This window comes from Elephas maximus, chromosome 9 (assembly GCF_024166365.1).
Source record: "Elephas maximus indicus isolate mEleMax1 chromosome 9, mEleMax1 primary haplotype, whole genome shotgun sequence".
NCBI classification, from domain to species: domain Eukaryota; kingdom Metazoa; phylum Chordata; class Mammalia; order Proboscidea; family Elephantidae; genus Elephas; species Elephas maximus.
This window is the reverse complement of record NC_064827.1, coordinates 65,760,745-65,776,882: the sequence shown is the minus strand read 5'-3', so window position 1 is coordinate 65,776,882 and position 16,138 is coordinate 65,760,745. Positions and strand designations below refer to the sequence as shown.

Genomic DNA, 16,138 nt, shown 5'->3' with positions numbered 1-16,138 from the left:
ACAAACACTTCCGCCTTCACTGCCCCCAAGTGAGCCCCTCAGTATAACTATGGGAGGAAGGTATTATGATTTTAATTAATATTTAATCTTCCAGATGAGGACATTGAGATTCCACATGTCTTTAATAACTTGCTGAAGTTCATACTGCATGTTAACTCTGGATTCAATGCAAGTTTTCAATTTCTAAGTTTTGGGTACATTACTGCTTCATAGTAACAAGCTGGGGTTTATTTAACTCCAAAGAGGATTTCAGTTTTGCAGAATGAGTAAGCAGACACACAAGAGACCCTAGCTTCCGTCCCAGCTCTGCAATGAAGTTGCTCTGTTACTTTAGGTAAGTTTCTTTCTCCTTCTTGGCTCAATCATCAGTACAGAGGAAGGGGTTAGACTACTGGGTGTCTCAAGGGTCGCTCCTGTCTAATGTTCTAGGCTTCTACGGGCTTGTTGGATACCTTATAAGTCTCACTTAAAGGCCAACTGAGTTATCAGTCTCTCACATAATTCAGATAACATCAAGGGTTTCTGCTTGGGATGATTTAAACCTGCAACTAGCTGCAATGATTCTCACTTAGCTCCAAGGACAAAGATCACAGAAGCACAGAGCTAGTGGGATGACTTCCAAGTACGTATGACCTAAGTGTGCTTCTTGGTATTTCAATACAGAATAATACAAAGAGAAGCCTGGATGTGGCCATCTGAAAGAGACTACCCTGCCCATCATTTAATAATTCTAATGTCAGCTATTCTGTGATATTTTCCCAAATTTTTTCTAGGCAAAGCTAAATATTTCCTCCAGGTGGGCTTCTATTGAATGAAGATCTCCATTTAAAAACATCACATGTTGTTGCCATTACATCTACAGGTTGCAGCTCCCCTGAAAGACTGTGAGGTCCTTCAAATCCAGTCCCTACCCAGTGTCTTAGGGTGACCATATAACTTATCATTCAAACTGGCATACTTAGAGAGTGAGAACGGTGCTATTAAGAATTATGTCCAGGCAATAGGACATATTCTGGGAAAATCAGAATATCCTAGGCAAAGCGGAATGTATAGTCATCCTAAGAATAGTGCTTGACCTAAGACGTCCTTCCTTCATTTATACTAAAATGGAGTGGAGTCCTAGAAAGGGTACTGGATTTAGGGCCAAAGGCCCCTTATATTAGCTTCATAACATTGCATAACCAGCTTCACATCTCAGTCTCTGGTTTCTTATATGTAAAGCAGAAATGATAGTCCCAGCCAGGATAACTTCACAGGATAGCCATAAAACTCATAGGATATAAAAGTGCTTTGTACATTTTAAAACAATTGTCAAGAGAAAAAATATATATTCTTTTAAAGAGTTTGGTTTATCCCTATGTGGCTGAATTAAATCAGCTTGTGAAATCAGTACTAGCTTGAAACACTTTCAGGCAACATTCCCCCAGCTAGAAGGAGCTCGGGTCAAGTAGAAATAAAACTTGGATTTCTATGGTGCTGACTATCTGAAAAAAGAGTCATTGAATTCAGGGGCAGCAGAATGTTGAGCCCCTTCCAAAATCCCTTGTTTTTTTTCTGCAAACAGTTTACATAGTGAAATGCTATCAAAAGAGCCAGAATAAATCAATTCATTATAATTCAATTATTTAATGATGGGTTGAGCCAGCTGAGGACTCTAGTGACCGGTAGCATGCCTGGCAGTTCAAGCATGGAAAGAATACAGGCTCAGCACTTCTCAGTAGCTCCAACCTCTTGGTGCATGTGGCCAACTTACATATAATAAAGCTTAGGCCCAATCCAAGAGTGACCAGCCATAAATCCCGACTTTGCTCTTTAGAAACCCAATAAAAGGAATTGCAAAGAGCTTAGGTTTTGGCATCAGGCAAACCTGAATTCAAATTCTAACTCTGCCATCTATAGGCATATAGAAACCAAACCCGTTGCCGTCAAGTCAATTCCGACTCATAGTAACCCTATAGAACAGAGCAGAACTGCCCCATAGGGTTCCCAAGGAGCACCTGGTGGATTTGAACTGCCGACCTTTTGGTTAGAAGCCATAGCTCTTAAGCACTACGCCACCAGGGTTTCCATAAGCTGTACAGGCCTTAAATAAAATAAGCTTTCTTTATTTTCCTCATTCAAAAACATTGCAGGTAATAATACTTGCTCAGTGTTGTTGCAGTGATTACATAAGATGATGTGTAGAATGCCAGCTCCTTACCCGTTTTACCTAATGGAAAGCTGAGGGCCAGACAAGGCAAAACGTTTGCTTCCAGGTCATGGAAAAGAGTCCGTGGCAGGGCTAGAAATAGAAGCCTGGCCTTTTTTTGCCCAATGGAGAGATCTTCCTCCTATATACAGTACCTCCAGAATGATGAAAAGGCATTGCCCGACTCTTGGCACCACCTTTCTTCTCCTCCAATATGAAGACAAGTAGAGTAACATTATAATAAGATCATATAAGATCTCTTATCATTTCCTCAGCAAAGAGACCTATCGGAGTGGCAGAAATTGGGGCTAGAGTATAGTTCTCACAAACACTAATTTCTGCCTAATTATGTTTAAGACCTCAATAAATCTGTCTGCTTAAAATCAGCAGAAACTGGGGATGGAGGAGAGACAAAAGATAAACAGATAATTGATAGATAGATTAGATAGATGACAGATAGATATGACAAATGATAGATACACAGACAGACAGACAGACAGATAGATAGATAGATGGTTGACAGGCAGAGACAGAGTTAAAGCGAGAGAGAACAGACAGACATAAGATGCCTAGTTTCTCCCCTTAAGATTCTGCTGACAAAGCTATTTTGAGTCCCTCTTTTGAATAACATCCTAGACTTGGCTATGCAGTTTCTCTTGCTACTAGTGTCCTGGGGGCCATTTGGTTACATCTGCCAGTCTTCATCAGGGGAATTCTCTTTCCCTCGCTACTCCCACTGCCCCAAGCACTGACGAGAACGGGGTGAGGAATGGAATACAAATGTGCGGCCAGGAAAAACAAAGACAGCAACAACAAAACAAAATTGGCCTTCCTGTTTTTATCACATCAGTTTACTTGGTGCTTCTTGAATGTTTTATGCTGGGACCTGAGCATTTTGTAGTGAAAAGAATTTAAAGGTCAAATGATCAGCCTGTCACCCTACCTGCCATGCCATAACTAGTGGCATTGATAATCATTTCACTGGCGAGTATTATAAATGTATGTATGTATGTAGATGCATATGTGTATGTATGTTATGTGTATATGTATATGAATGTGTATGTGAATGTCAATATGCATGAGTATATGTATATGTACACATATATGTATACGCATATGTATATGAATATGTATATGTAATGGGGCCTGGTGGTGCAATGGTTAAGCAGTAGGCTGTTATCCAAAAGGTTGGCAGTTGGAACCCACCAGTGCTCTGCGGGAGAAAAAACCTGTCCATTTCCTCCCTTAAAAGATTCCAAAGACCAAAACAAACCCATTGTCCTCAAGTCGATTCTGGCTCACAGCAACCCTACAGGACAGAGTAGAACTGCTTCATAGGGTTTCTAAGGCGTGTCATCTTTATGGAAGCAGATTGCCATATCTTTCTCCCATGGAGCAGCTGGTGGGGCTGAACCACCAACCTTTTCGGTTAGCAGCTGGGCGCTTAACCACGCACTACCAGGGCTCCTCCATAAATACTACAGTCTAAGAAACCCTATGGGGCAGTTCTACTCTGTCACACAGGGACACTATGAGTGGAAATTGACTCGATGTCATACACCAACATATGTATATGTATGTATGTGTGTGTGTGTGTGTGTGTGTTTTAACCTAGTAGACTCCCAACAAATATTCACTGAATGAATGAATGGCTAAACTTCAGCAGCCCTAATGAATGCATACACTCTTGTCTAAATAGCATTCACGCTGTACATTTTGAAAAGCTTTTTAGACCTTTAGAAATGAGGCCACCCCTCATTTCAGGTTAATTTGCTTTCATGAGTGACACATTTAGAAGTCTGTCCTATCCAGCTAAGAGACTTGATGTGGCTGGGGTGGTATGAACCAAGTCTGTCTTCTCCAGTTGAGCTTTCATCTGCCAAAAACTTTCTTTTCCTTTTGGAAGAAATGACCTCAGCTCCAATAGCCCAAGGCAGATGGACTCTGTAAGTGGACAGACACAGCTGATGCCTACTTTCATTGACTTAATTTTCAATTCCCATCTGTCTGAAGGATCAGGATGAAATGTCATGCCTCTGCATTCCTGATGCATGTCCGAAAGACACTGTTTGAGATAGGTAGGAATTGTTAGCCTCATTTGAAGGCTTGGAAAGCCAAGTCTTAGGGAAATGAGAGGCTTTTATCTTAAAATATAAGTAAAGGCTGGGGTTTGAGCTATTAAGAGTTCTTAACTTTGAAGACAGAAACCCTGGATTTAAGCTCCTGATTTTTCCCTAATTACTGGGTCATCTTGAGCATGTTATTTCACCTACCTGTGCCTCAGTCTCCCCATCTATGAAATGGGAACAAGATTATCTTTTAGACTGCCTCAATAAAGTAATGGGTATCATCAAATAACATGATAGACTAAGAGATGGGAAAGTAATACAGGTCTTAAAGGCACAGGGCCTATTCTTAATGATGATACTGGGATGAGAAAGAGATTGGAGAAGTCTTCTTAATTAAAGATACTACTTTTACATACCCAACCCTAGATCTTAAAGAATCATCAAGGATAATAATGATCAAAGAAGGTGCATGGGTTATTTTCAATATAAATATAAGCAAGCAAGTAAACAAAAAGAAAAGAAAAAAAGCAATAACTTAAAGAAAAGAACATATTTATTTATAGTTGGACTATCTCATCACAACTGGGTGAATGCTAATTAGCTTAGATTGAATAGAAACTTTGGCAATTTATAACATCACTGGAATCCCTGAAATGAATGAGTGAAAGAAATAACCAAAGACCCCATTGCTTAAAAGGGGCAAAAAACAAATTACTCATGTCAGCTCAGTACAAGATCTTAGGAATGGTTTGCATTAGGAAGCTTGCCTTCACACTGACTCACCCCAGTTTAAGGACCTTAAAGGACAGATGTTGTTGTTAAAAAAAAAAAAAAAATAGGTGTCATGAAGTCGGTACTAACTCGTAGTGACTCCATGCACAACAGAATGAAACACAGTCTGGACCTGCACCAGCCCCAAAATTGTTGGTATGAGCCCATTGTTGCAGTCACTGTGTCAATCCATCTCGTTGAAAGTCTTCCTCTTTTTCGCTGACCCTGTACTTTATTAAGCATGATGTCCTTCAGCAGGGACTAGTCCTTCCTGATACCATGTCCAAAGTATGTAAGACAAAGTCTTGCCATCCTTGCAGCTAATAAGCATTCCAGCTGTTCTTCTCTCAAGACAGATTTGTTCATTCTTCTGGCAATCCATGGTATATTCAATATTCTTCCCCAATACCATAATTCAAAGGCATCAATTCTTCTTTGGTCTTCTGTCAAGCTTTAGCATGCGTATGAGGCAATTGAAAATACCATGGCTTGGGTCAAGTGCACTTTAGTCCTCAAAGTGACTTCTTAGCTTTTTATTTATTTATTTTTTTGTAATAGATTTGCTCAATGCAATAAGCCATTTGATTTCTTGACTGCTGCTTCCATGGGCATTGTTTGTGGATCCAAGAAAAATGAAATCTTTGACAACATCAATCTTTTCTCCATTTATCATGATGTTGTTTATTGGTCCAGTTGTGAGGATTTCTGTTTTCTTTATGTGGAGGTGCAATCCATACCGAAGGCTGTGGTCTTTAATCTTCATCAATAAGTGCTTCAAGTCCTCCTAACCTTCAGCAAGAAAGGTTGTGTCATCTGCATATCATAGGTTTTTAACGATTCTTCCGCCAATCCTTATGCTGCATTCTTCTTCATATAGTCCAGTTTCTCAGGTTATTTGCTCAGCATACAGACTGAATAAGTATGGTGAAAGGATACAACCCTGACGCACACCGTTCCTGACTTTAAACCATGCAGTATCCCCTTCTTCTGTTCAAACGACTGCCTCTTGGTCTATATACAGTTTTCTCATGAGTACAGTTAAATGTTCTGGAATTCCCATTCTTCGCAATGTTACCCATAATTTGTTATGATTCACACAGTCGACCACATAGTCATAAGTTATTGGTCACTTCAAAAACTAACTTAAGCCAATACGTTCTTCAAACGAGGACTGAAATAAAGTTTATTCTTTGGGACAATGGGGTAATTTAGGGCATTTAGGCTGTAAGTCTTCTTCCCAAAATACAAATATGACCATGTTCCCTCCTTGCATACAGCTCTTTGGTAGATTCCCACTGCTTAGAGGAGATGATCATTTTCTTTAGCTTGGTGTACAAGGCCCTCCACAAGCTGGCCTCTTCCTGCAGTTTTCCAAACGAGTCATTGTATTTCACCCCTCCACCCCCTTGCAAGGATTGTTCCCTCTGCCTGGAACTTATTTTCTCCTTCACTTTGTTAACTCCTACTGGTTCTTCAGATTCAGCTAAAGTGTCTCCTCTTCCAAGTCTTCTCTATCCTTCACTCTCTCTTTCTAAATTCCTACCCTAGCTAAATATCCTTCCTCTGTGTTCTCACAATTCCAGATTTCCCCCATCACCGCTTTTTTTTTTTTTTTTTTTTACAGCTTGTCTGTAGGTCAGTCTCCCCAACTAGGCAGTGAGGATCTCTGGGAAGAAAATCACTAAGTCTTTCATATCTGTACTCCCAACTCATAGCACAGTATCTGGCATGAAGGAGATTGGAATAAATGACTGTGGAATACGTGAATAAATAAATGGCAAATGAGAGCTAGTAAATGCCTTTTATTCAATCATGATTATTACCAGATTATTAATAATCTAAACTAACCAAGTGCTGGTATACTTTTTGTAATATGGTTATTGGCAATACCATGATGGTACTGCAAACCAGGTTTCATCAAAACAGAGGCATCTTCTTCCAGTGGAATAACGTACTTTGCTGAAAGACTTAGTAGCCTCACTGAAATATTTCTTCTGACTTTGGGATTGCAGTTGTTTTAAAACAAACCCCTAATCGTTGTCTCTCAAACACTTTCCCATCATGCCCTCTGGGACTAAGAACCCAGTAATTCTTTTGCAGTCATTTCAGCAATGAATGGCATCTGATAAAAAGTATCAAAGCTTTTTGCAGATTTTAGGAATGAGAGGAATAATCACCTCTAGCTAAAGATAGCTTCTAGCTCCTAGGTGACAACTGGGGAAGGCCAGCAATTCATTTAACCAATATTCACTGAGCAGCTGCTCTGTGTCTATGCTGGTGCTGGGCATATACTGATGAATCAGATTTGGCTGGCCCCTGTGGAAAAGAATCAATACTGCTTGGGTAAACAGGGAAAGGCTTCCTTGAGAAGATGATTTAGGGAGATGACAAGAATTTGAACACATGGAGGGAAGGGTATGAACAAAGGATAAGCCTGAACAAATACTTGGATATATGAGTGTGGGGTTAAGAGTTACTTTACCTCAAGCAGTTTGATCTTTGTCCTTGGCCTTTGTAAAATAACCCTTTAAGTGGGCTACATTGGCCACACCTGATGACTTGTATCAATCAGTAGGAGTGGTCTGGGAGCCTACCTGGTAACCAATAATGAGAGTGTAGACAGGATGATAAAAGTCCTAACCAGTAATGCTCAGTGAAGCTTCCTGAGGGAGAAAATTCTGGAAGGAGAGCTTCCCAGGGAAGGGCATGCCTCTACTTTGGGGACCTTTCCATCCTCACCCAAGTACCTTTTCATGTTGCTTTTTTTTTTTTTCCTGAGTTACTTCTGAATTCTATTCTATCCTGTTACTTCTGAGTTGTATCCTTCACCCTAATAAACCACATAACCATAAGAACAGTTTGTGAGTTCTGTGTGATGTTGCAGCGAATTACCAAACTCAACAGAGAAAGTGCTGCGGGGGCAGAAAGTGGCTGGTGTCAGACAATGAAGAAGTTGGAAAGCAGAGATATACTTGACCTTTGCCTCCTGGGAACCAACTTTGCACTGATTCTTATTCACAAAATTATTTGTTTAATGAGTAACCTAGCATGATTGGCCCCCACATGTCTGGCAATTTGTTGTACTGTGGGGGCTAGCATGTTGCTGTGATGCTGGCAGTTATGCCACTGGTATTGAAATATCAGCAGGGTCGTCCATGGCAGACAGGTTTCAACTGAGCTTCTAGACTAAGACAGCCTACAAAGAAGGACCCAGCAGTCTACTTCTGGAAAGATTTAGCCAGTGAAAACCTGATGAGTACCAGTGGAACATTACTTGCTATAGTGCTGGAAGATGAGCCTCTCAGGTTGGAAGGCACTCAAAAGACAACTGGGGAAGAGCTGCCTCCTCAAAGTAGAGTCAACCTTAATGATGTGGATGGAGTCAAGCTTTTGGAATTTTCATTTACTGATGTGGCATGAGTCAAAATGAGAATAAAAAGCTACAGACATCCATTAATAATCGGAACGTGGAATGTATGAATCTTGGAAAACTGGAATTCGTCAAAAATGAAATGAAACACATAAACATTGATATCTTATGCATTAATAAGCAGAAATGGACTGGTATTGGCCATTTTGAATGGGAAAAGCATATGTTCTACTATGCCAGGAACGACAACTTGAAGAGGAATGGCATTGCATTCATCTTCAAAAAGAACATTTCAAGATCTATCCTGAAGTACAAAGCTGTAAGTGATAGGATAATATCCATATGCCTACAAGGAAGACCAGTTAATATGACTATTATTCAAACTTACATACCAACCACTAAGGCCAAAGAAGAAATTGAAGATTTTTACCAACTTCTGCAGTCTGAACTTGATGTAACATGCAATCAGGATGCATTGATAATTACTGGAGGTTGGAAAGCGAAAATTGGAAACAAGGAAGGTCAGCAGTTGGAAAATATGGCCTTGGTGGTAGAAACAATGCCAGAGATCACATGATAGAATTTTGCAACACCAATGACTTCTTCATTGCAAATACTTTTTTTCATCAACATAAATGGTGACTATATACATGGACCTCACCAAATTGAATACATAGGAATCAAATTGACTACATCTGTGGGAAGAGACGATGGAAAAGCTCAATATCAATGCTCAGAACAAGGCCAGGGGTCAACTGCTGAACAGACCATCAATTGCTCATATGCAAGTTCAAGTTGAAACTGAAGAAAATCAGAACAAGTCAACGAAAGCCAAAGTACAACCTTGAGTATACCTCATCTGAATTTAGAGACCATCTCAAGAATAGATTCGGTGCATTGAACACTAATGATGGAAGACCAGACCAGTTGTGGAATGACACCAAGGACATCATACATGAAAAAAGCAAGAGGTCATTAAAAAGAAAAGAAATAAAGAAAAGACCAAAATGGATGTCAGAAGAGACTCTGAAACTTGCTCTTGAATGTCGAGTAGACAAAGCAAGAGGAAGAAATGATGAAGTCAAAGAGTTGAACAGAAGATTTTCAAAAGGGCTGCTCAAGAAGACAAAGTAAAGCATTATAATGACATATGTAAAGACCTGAAGATGGAAAACCAAAAGAGAAGAACACGCTCTGCATTTCTCAAGCTGAAAGAATTGAAAAAATTCAAGCCTCGAGTTGCAATACTGAAGGATTCTATGGGGAATATATTAAACAACACAGAAAGCATCAAAAGAAGATGGAGGGAATACACAGAGTCACTGTACCAAAAAGAACTGGTCGACGTTCAACCATTTCAAGAGGTAGCATATGATCAGGAACTGATGGTACTGAAGGAAGAAGTCCAAGCTATACTGAAGGCATTGGCAAAAAAAAAACAAGGCTCCAGGAATTGATGGAATATAAATTGAGATGTTTCAATAAATGGATGCAGTGCTGGAAATGCTCACTCGTCTATGCCAAGAAATTTGGAAGACAGCTACCTGGCCAGATGACTGGAAGAGATCTATATTTATGCCTATTCTCAAGAAAGGTGATTCAGCAGAATGCTGAAATTACTGAACAATATTATTAATACCGCACGCAAGTAAAATTTTTTTGAAGATCATTCAAAAGTGGCTGCAGCAGAATATAAACAGGAAACTGCCAGAAATTCAAGCTGGAATCAGAAGAGGACGCAGAACCAGGGATATCATTGCTAATGTCAGATGGAACCTGGCTGAATGCAGAGAATACCAGAAGGATGTTTACCTGTGTTTTACTGACTATGCTAAGGCATTCTACCATGTGGATCATAACAAATTATGGACAACATCGCAAAGAATGAGAATTCCAGAACACTTAATTGTGCTCATGAGGAACCTGTACATAGATCAAGAGGCAGTCATTCAAACAGAACAAGGGGATACTGTGTGGTTTAAAGTCAGGAAAGGTGTGTGTCAGATTGTATCCTTTCACCATACCTATTCAATCTGAATATGGAGCAAATAATCCAAGAAGCTGGACTATTTGAAGAAGAACGGGGCATCAGTGTTGGAGGAAGACTCATTAATAACCTGCATTATGCAGATGAGACGCCTTTGCTTGCTGAAAGCGAAGAGGACTTGAAGCACTTACTGATTATGATCGAAGACCATAGCCTTCAGTATGGATTACACCTCAATATAAAGGAAACAAAAGTCCTTACAACTGGACCAATAAGGAACATCATGATAAATGGGAAAAAGACTGAAGTTGTCAAGGATTTCATTTTACTGGGCCCCACAATCAACACCGATGGAAGCGCAGTCAAGAAATCAAAACAGGTGTTACACTGGGCAAATCTGTTGCAAAAGACCTCTTCAAAGTGTTGAAAGCAAAGATGTCACCTTAAAGACTAAGGTATGCCTGACCCAAGCAAGCCACAGTGTTTTCAGTCACCTCCTATGCACGTGAAAGCTGGATGCTGAATAAAGAAGACTGAAGAAGAATTGACACCTTTGAATTGTGGTGTTGGCGAAAAATATTGAATACACCCTGGACTGCCAAAAGAACGAACAAATCTGTCTTGGAAGAAGTACAACCAGAATGTTCCTTAGAAGCAAGGATGGCGAGACTACGTCTCACATACTTTGGACATGTTGTCAGGAGGGATCAGTCCCTGGAGAAGGACATCATGCTTGGTAAAAAGAGGAAGTAAGAAAGGGGAAGACTCTAAATGAGATGGATTGACACAGTGGCCGCAAGGATTAGCTTAAGCACAACAATGATTATAAGGATGGCGCAGGATGGGGCAGTGTTTCATTCTGTTGTACACAGGGTTGCTGTGAGTCCGAGCTGACTGGATGGCACCTAACAACAACAACAACAACAAGCATGACTAGGTTTAAGGAGTGTTGTGGCTTCTGGAACTGATGAGTTGAAAGGCTGATTTGAGTCCAGATTGAGGAAGGATTGCGATGCTATGATAAGGAATTTTAGTTTTATCCTTTAGGAAAGGGAAGTTGTGTTATAATAGCGATTTTTACAGTTTTGGGGCAGTGAGGTGTAAAACCTGATTTTGCTTACCAAGTGTGCCATTTATTATCTATTTGACTTGGGGCAAATTACTTAGAATTTCTAAGCCTGGGTTTCCTCATTTAAAGGAATGTTTGTAACAGGGCTCAAATCAGTTAATAATCGATGCAATTATACAACAACCCAAGATATTTACTTAGTTGCTTTTGTGTGCCAGGTACTGTGATAAGCTGTAGGCTTGGAACAGTTAAAAAAAAAAAAAAAGTCATCTTTACTTCCATGGAACATATAGTCAGTCTAGTGGTAAATGTAGGTAAAGCAGTCAGCGTTCAACAAGTGATCAATACATAGTTGTTGATGATGATGGCCTTGGATCAGAAAGCAATTACTTCACTTTACCTATGGGAAAGCTGAGGTTTATCAAGTTGAAGTACTTTGCTGACACCTTCAGAGAAAATTCTAAGTAAGACAAGACTAGAACATTGGCTCTTGAACTCACAATACAATGACCTTTCTACTGTATCATGCTGTCGTATCAGCCCTGGGTTTTCAGTATGTAATTCTGGAAACAAAATATTTTGTTATGCTCAACCAAGTTTCAATATTATTTTTGGGAATCTCTGACTTCACTGTTACAACAGTCACTGGTGTGGGTTGAATATAACTAGTTTACGAAGCTGTTGCAGCTACTAAGCCTCCAGCCTCTTGAGGGAAAAACAAACAGAAACCACTCATAAATAGGGAAGTAAGAGCTTTCAGTCACAGGAGATGAATTTGGTTTATGACTCAAGGAGGAGGCAAAGAACTAGAATGCACACTCTTTTGAAATGGACTAGGTAGTTGTTATAGATTGAATTGTGTCCCCCAAAAATGTGTGTCAACGTGGCTAGGTCATGATTCCCAGTATTGTGTGACTGTCCTCCATTTTGTGATCTGATGCAATTACCTATGTGTTATAAATGCTAACCTTCATGATGTTAATGAGGCAGGATTAGAGGCAGTTATGTTAATGAGGCAGGACACAATTTATAGGTTTAGGTTGTATCTTGAGTCAATCTCTTTTGAGATATAAAAGTGAGCAGAGAAGAGAGGGACCTCATCACCACCAAGCAAGAAGCCAGGAGTGGAACATATCCTTTGGACCCAGGGTCTCTGTGTTGAGAAGCTCCTAGACCAGCAGAAGGTTGATGACAAGGACCTTCCCCCTGAGCCAACAGAGAGAAAAAGCCTTCCCCTGGAACTGGTGCCTTGAATTTAGACTTCAACCCTCCTAAACTGTGAGGGAATAAATTTCTATTTGTTAAAGCCATCCGATTGTGGCATTTCTGTTATAGCAGCACTAGATAACTAAGACAGTAGTCCACCCAAATGATGGGTGAATTTATCTGTGTTTTTAAACTTCTTATTTAGGATGATGGGTCAGCTTTTGGAAAATTAACAACTGTTTCTATTTCTAGGTGAAGGAACAGTGATTGGCATTATGATATTCTCTTTTAGTCAAATGATTAGTATTTTTTTTCTAAAAAACCAGAAAAATATAGCATTTTTCAAAGCTCTGCTGTTTGTTTAAGGATGGGTCTAACCACAACAAGCTTCATGCCACATAACAATTTATCCAAACAACAACAGCAACAAAAAATGCATAATCTTAATAGCTTCTTGGAAGAGGAGAAATTGGAGTGTTTAACCTCTGAAGGTTTACAAAGGGGAAGACTGGGGATGGTGTGGTATTGGCATGTGTTTCCACTGGTACAGAAATATCTTTACTCCATATCACCTATCTTTCAAAGTCTTCATGTCAAACTCACATTGCTGACCTCATTTAATTCTATTCAAAACAGGATTTGTTCTTACCCTCATCAACCAAATCAGCCTGCGCAGAGTACAAAAGACAGGGTAGTGAAGGGCTCCTATAGAACCATGAATGTACTAACAAGCTTCAGATGCCGATCAGGTCTACTGAATCTGAGGAGCTTAAATTTGTTTCTTATTCCTTCAAGAGTTGGCCACATACCAAAGTGGCTAGAAATTCCTCCCTGTGTTTTACCGTGACAACCAGACATCATCTAACAGACCAAGAGCAGTAGGAAAAGAAGACTGTCTCTGGATTCAGTCTCACATTATCACTCTCACTCTACACTCAGATTGATTATGGTATCAAACACTCTTAGCACAGCCTCAAATTTCTATCCATGTGGTCTTTACTACATCCTCCTAACTGGCTTTGGGTCTCCCCCACTTTAATCCCTTTTCACCAATGCAGCTATCACTATTGCAAGGCTCACTTAACCAGTGTCTCTGCTTCTTCTATGCCTGTTTCCCAACTCCACCCTCCCCCAGAACATAGCTAGAGTGCTCTTTTAAACACATAAACTATGTCAGGTCACTTTGCAAACTAAAACCCCTCAATGGTGTCCCATTTCACATGGAATAGAATCCAAAGTCTTTATCTAGGTCTAAAAGTCTTTATCTGACCATCCCTTACTACTATCTATCTTGGTCACTACTTTTCATTCATTTGTTCATTCGTTCATCCATTCCACAAATATCTATTCCTCAAATAAGCCAAATTTGTTATTGCTCCAGGAACTTGAACTTGCTGCTCACTTACCTGGAATACTTATTTTTTTTTTTTAACCTGACTCTTCTCAGAACATCTTCCTTTTCATCATTTAGGGCTTAGTTAAAATATTACTTCCTGAAATAATAAACCTGTCTTCAGTAAGCTCACATTCCCATCTCTTCACTCTCATTCAGTATATATACCATCTTGTTTTATATCATTCACAGCATTATTTACTCTCTAAAAATATTTATCATGTTTCATGGAAACATGTCTTAAAATGTACCTTTTTTTCTAGGATCAAGAAAAGTGACTGGCATATATTATGTGATGGGTACACATTTGTTGAAAAGTGAATGAATAAATGAATGAATGAATGATTATATGCAACTTCTGGATTGTGAGATATTTCTGGGCTAGGTTCTAGTCTTACTTATATTTACATCCCCAGTACTTAAGAAAGGAGTCCCTGAGTGGCACAAATAGTTAAGAACTGGACTACTAATCGAAAGATTTGTCTGGCGGTTTAAATATACCCAGAGGAACCTTGGAAGTAAAGCTTTGCAACCTGCTTCTGAAAGGTCACAGCCTTGAGGACCCCATGGACTGCAGTTCTACTCTGCACAGATGGGATTGCCATGAGTCGGGACTGATTTGATAACAACCAACAACAACAACAGCAGTACCTAAGAAAATGCTAGTCTCATAGCAGCTACTCAGTAAATGATGACTTCACTAAATCCTTTTGGAGTTTTAAATGTTCTGTTATTTATTGGCTTGAAGATGCTCAAACCTCACTTGAGTCTGTTTCAGTAGATTATACTATAGAAAATTTTTATGAGAAGATTAATGAGAATGTGGTCATACAAATCCAAGCACACATTAGAGGAGAAATTCCAACTGTATATAAACTGTCACATAATAATGTTTATTTCCTGTGAGAAATCATGCCTCACCATCTGTCTTAAATATTGTTTTATTTTCTTTCTTAACTGAATTTGAAAAGAAATGGAGCATCTGGATAGAAAAGGTGGCATATACTAGACTGAAATTTAATAAAGAGATCTGATAGTCTTATGAATTGGAATTTGAAGATGCATTTACAACACCTTAAATTTAGTGCAGTTATTTCAATGGCCTAAAAAGATTGTAAGCAAAGATAGAAATCCTAATAAATGACACACATTCAGTAGAGCAGAATGTTCAAAACCATAAATGGTTTTCAGCTGTGTGTCTTTTGGGTTCCAATGCTATCTCAAGATATGAAAGAGGGGTAAAATCCAGTACCACAATGAATTATATAGCAGCCATGAAACAGGGAGGCATTCGAAGCACAGACAGGAGGAAAACTATTATGTAGGATCCAAAGGTCTTTAAAAGTATGAGCAGGAAATAACACAATGAGATTTGGATTGGATAATATAAGCTAATAAATGGAGGAAAACAAGTTGAAGCATTGATACGCAGCGTGTGTGCAAAAAGTGGCAAAAGAAGGTAATAAAAGATAACAAATCACAAATAGTGTGTCAGTGGTTTTAATGTGATCTCATCTCCCAATATGGAAGAAGAAGAAAAAAAAAAATTTCCCCTAAAAGAGAAAGAAAAAACAAAGAAGAAGAAAAGATAGGGCACTTTCTCAAAGTCAGCAGCCTGGTACAACAAGAAACAGGGAGTCAAGAGATCTGGGATGTAGAACATATGCTCACTAATCTACTCCATGACTTTGGACAAGTCACTTTCTCCAGGCTGAAGTATCCCCTTCTTAGAATGAGAGAGTTAAAGCAAGTAGCTTTGTGACCACCTGCAGCTGTGTCACTCTTTGAAGTTCCTGGGTGGTACAGTTAATGCACTTGGCTGTTAACCATAAGATTGGAGGTTCAAGTTCACCAAGAGGTACCTCAGAAGAAAGGCTTGGCAATGTACTTCCGAAAAATAATCAGCCATTGAAAACCCCATGGAGCACAGTACTACCCTGACACACTGGAGGTTGCCATGAGTCGGGTCAACTCAACAGCAACTCATTAAAATGTGTTTGGTTCTAGATTTTTCCCCTTTAATCATGACATGGGGTTTTCAGTCTGGAAATGAAGACTAAGAAGAAGGGTGCAGATGGAACTCAT

At 39.4% G+C, this 16,138-nt stretch overlaps 1 protein-coding gene across 1 annotated transcript in view; it reads right to left on the bottom strand.

The window, feature by feature from the left end:
* The window catches only part of PAPPA (pappalysin 1), a 279,871-nt gene that overhangs the window by 106,459 nt on the left and 157,274 nt on the right, over positions 1 to 16,138 (bottom strand). The gene's annotated exons all lie outside the window — the stretch shown is intronic.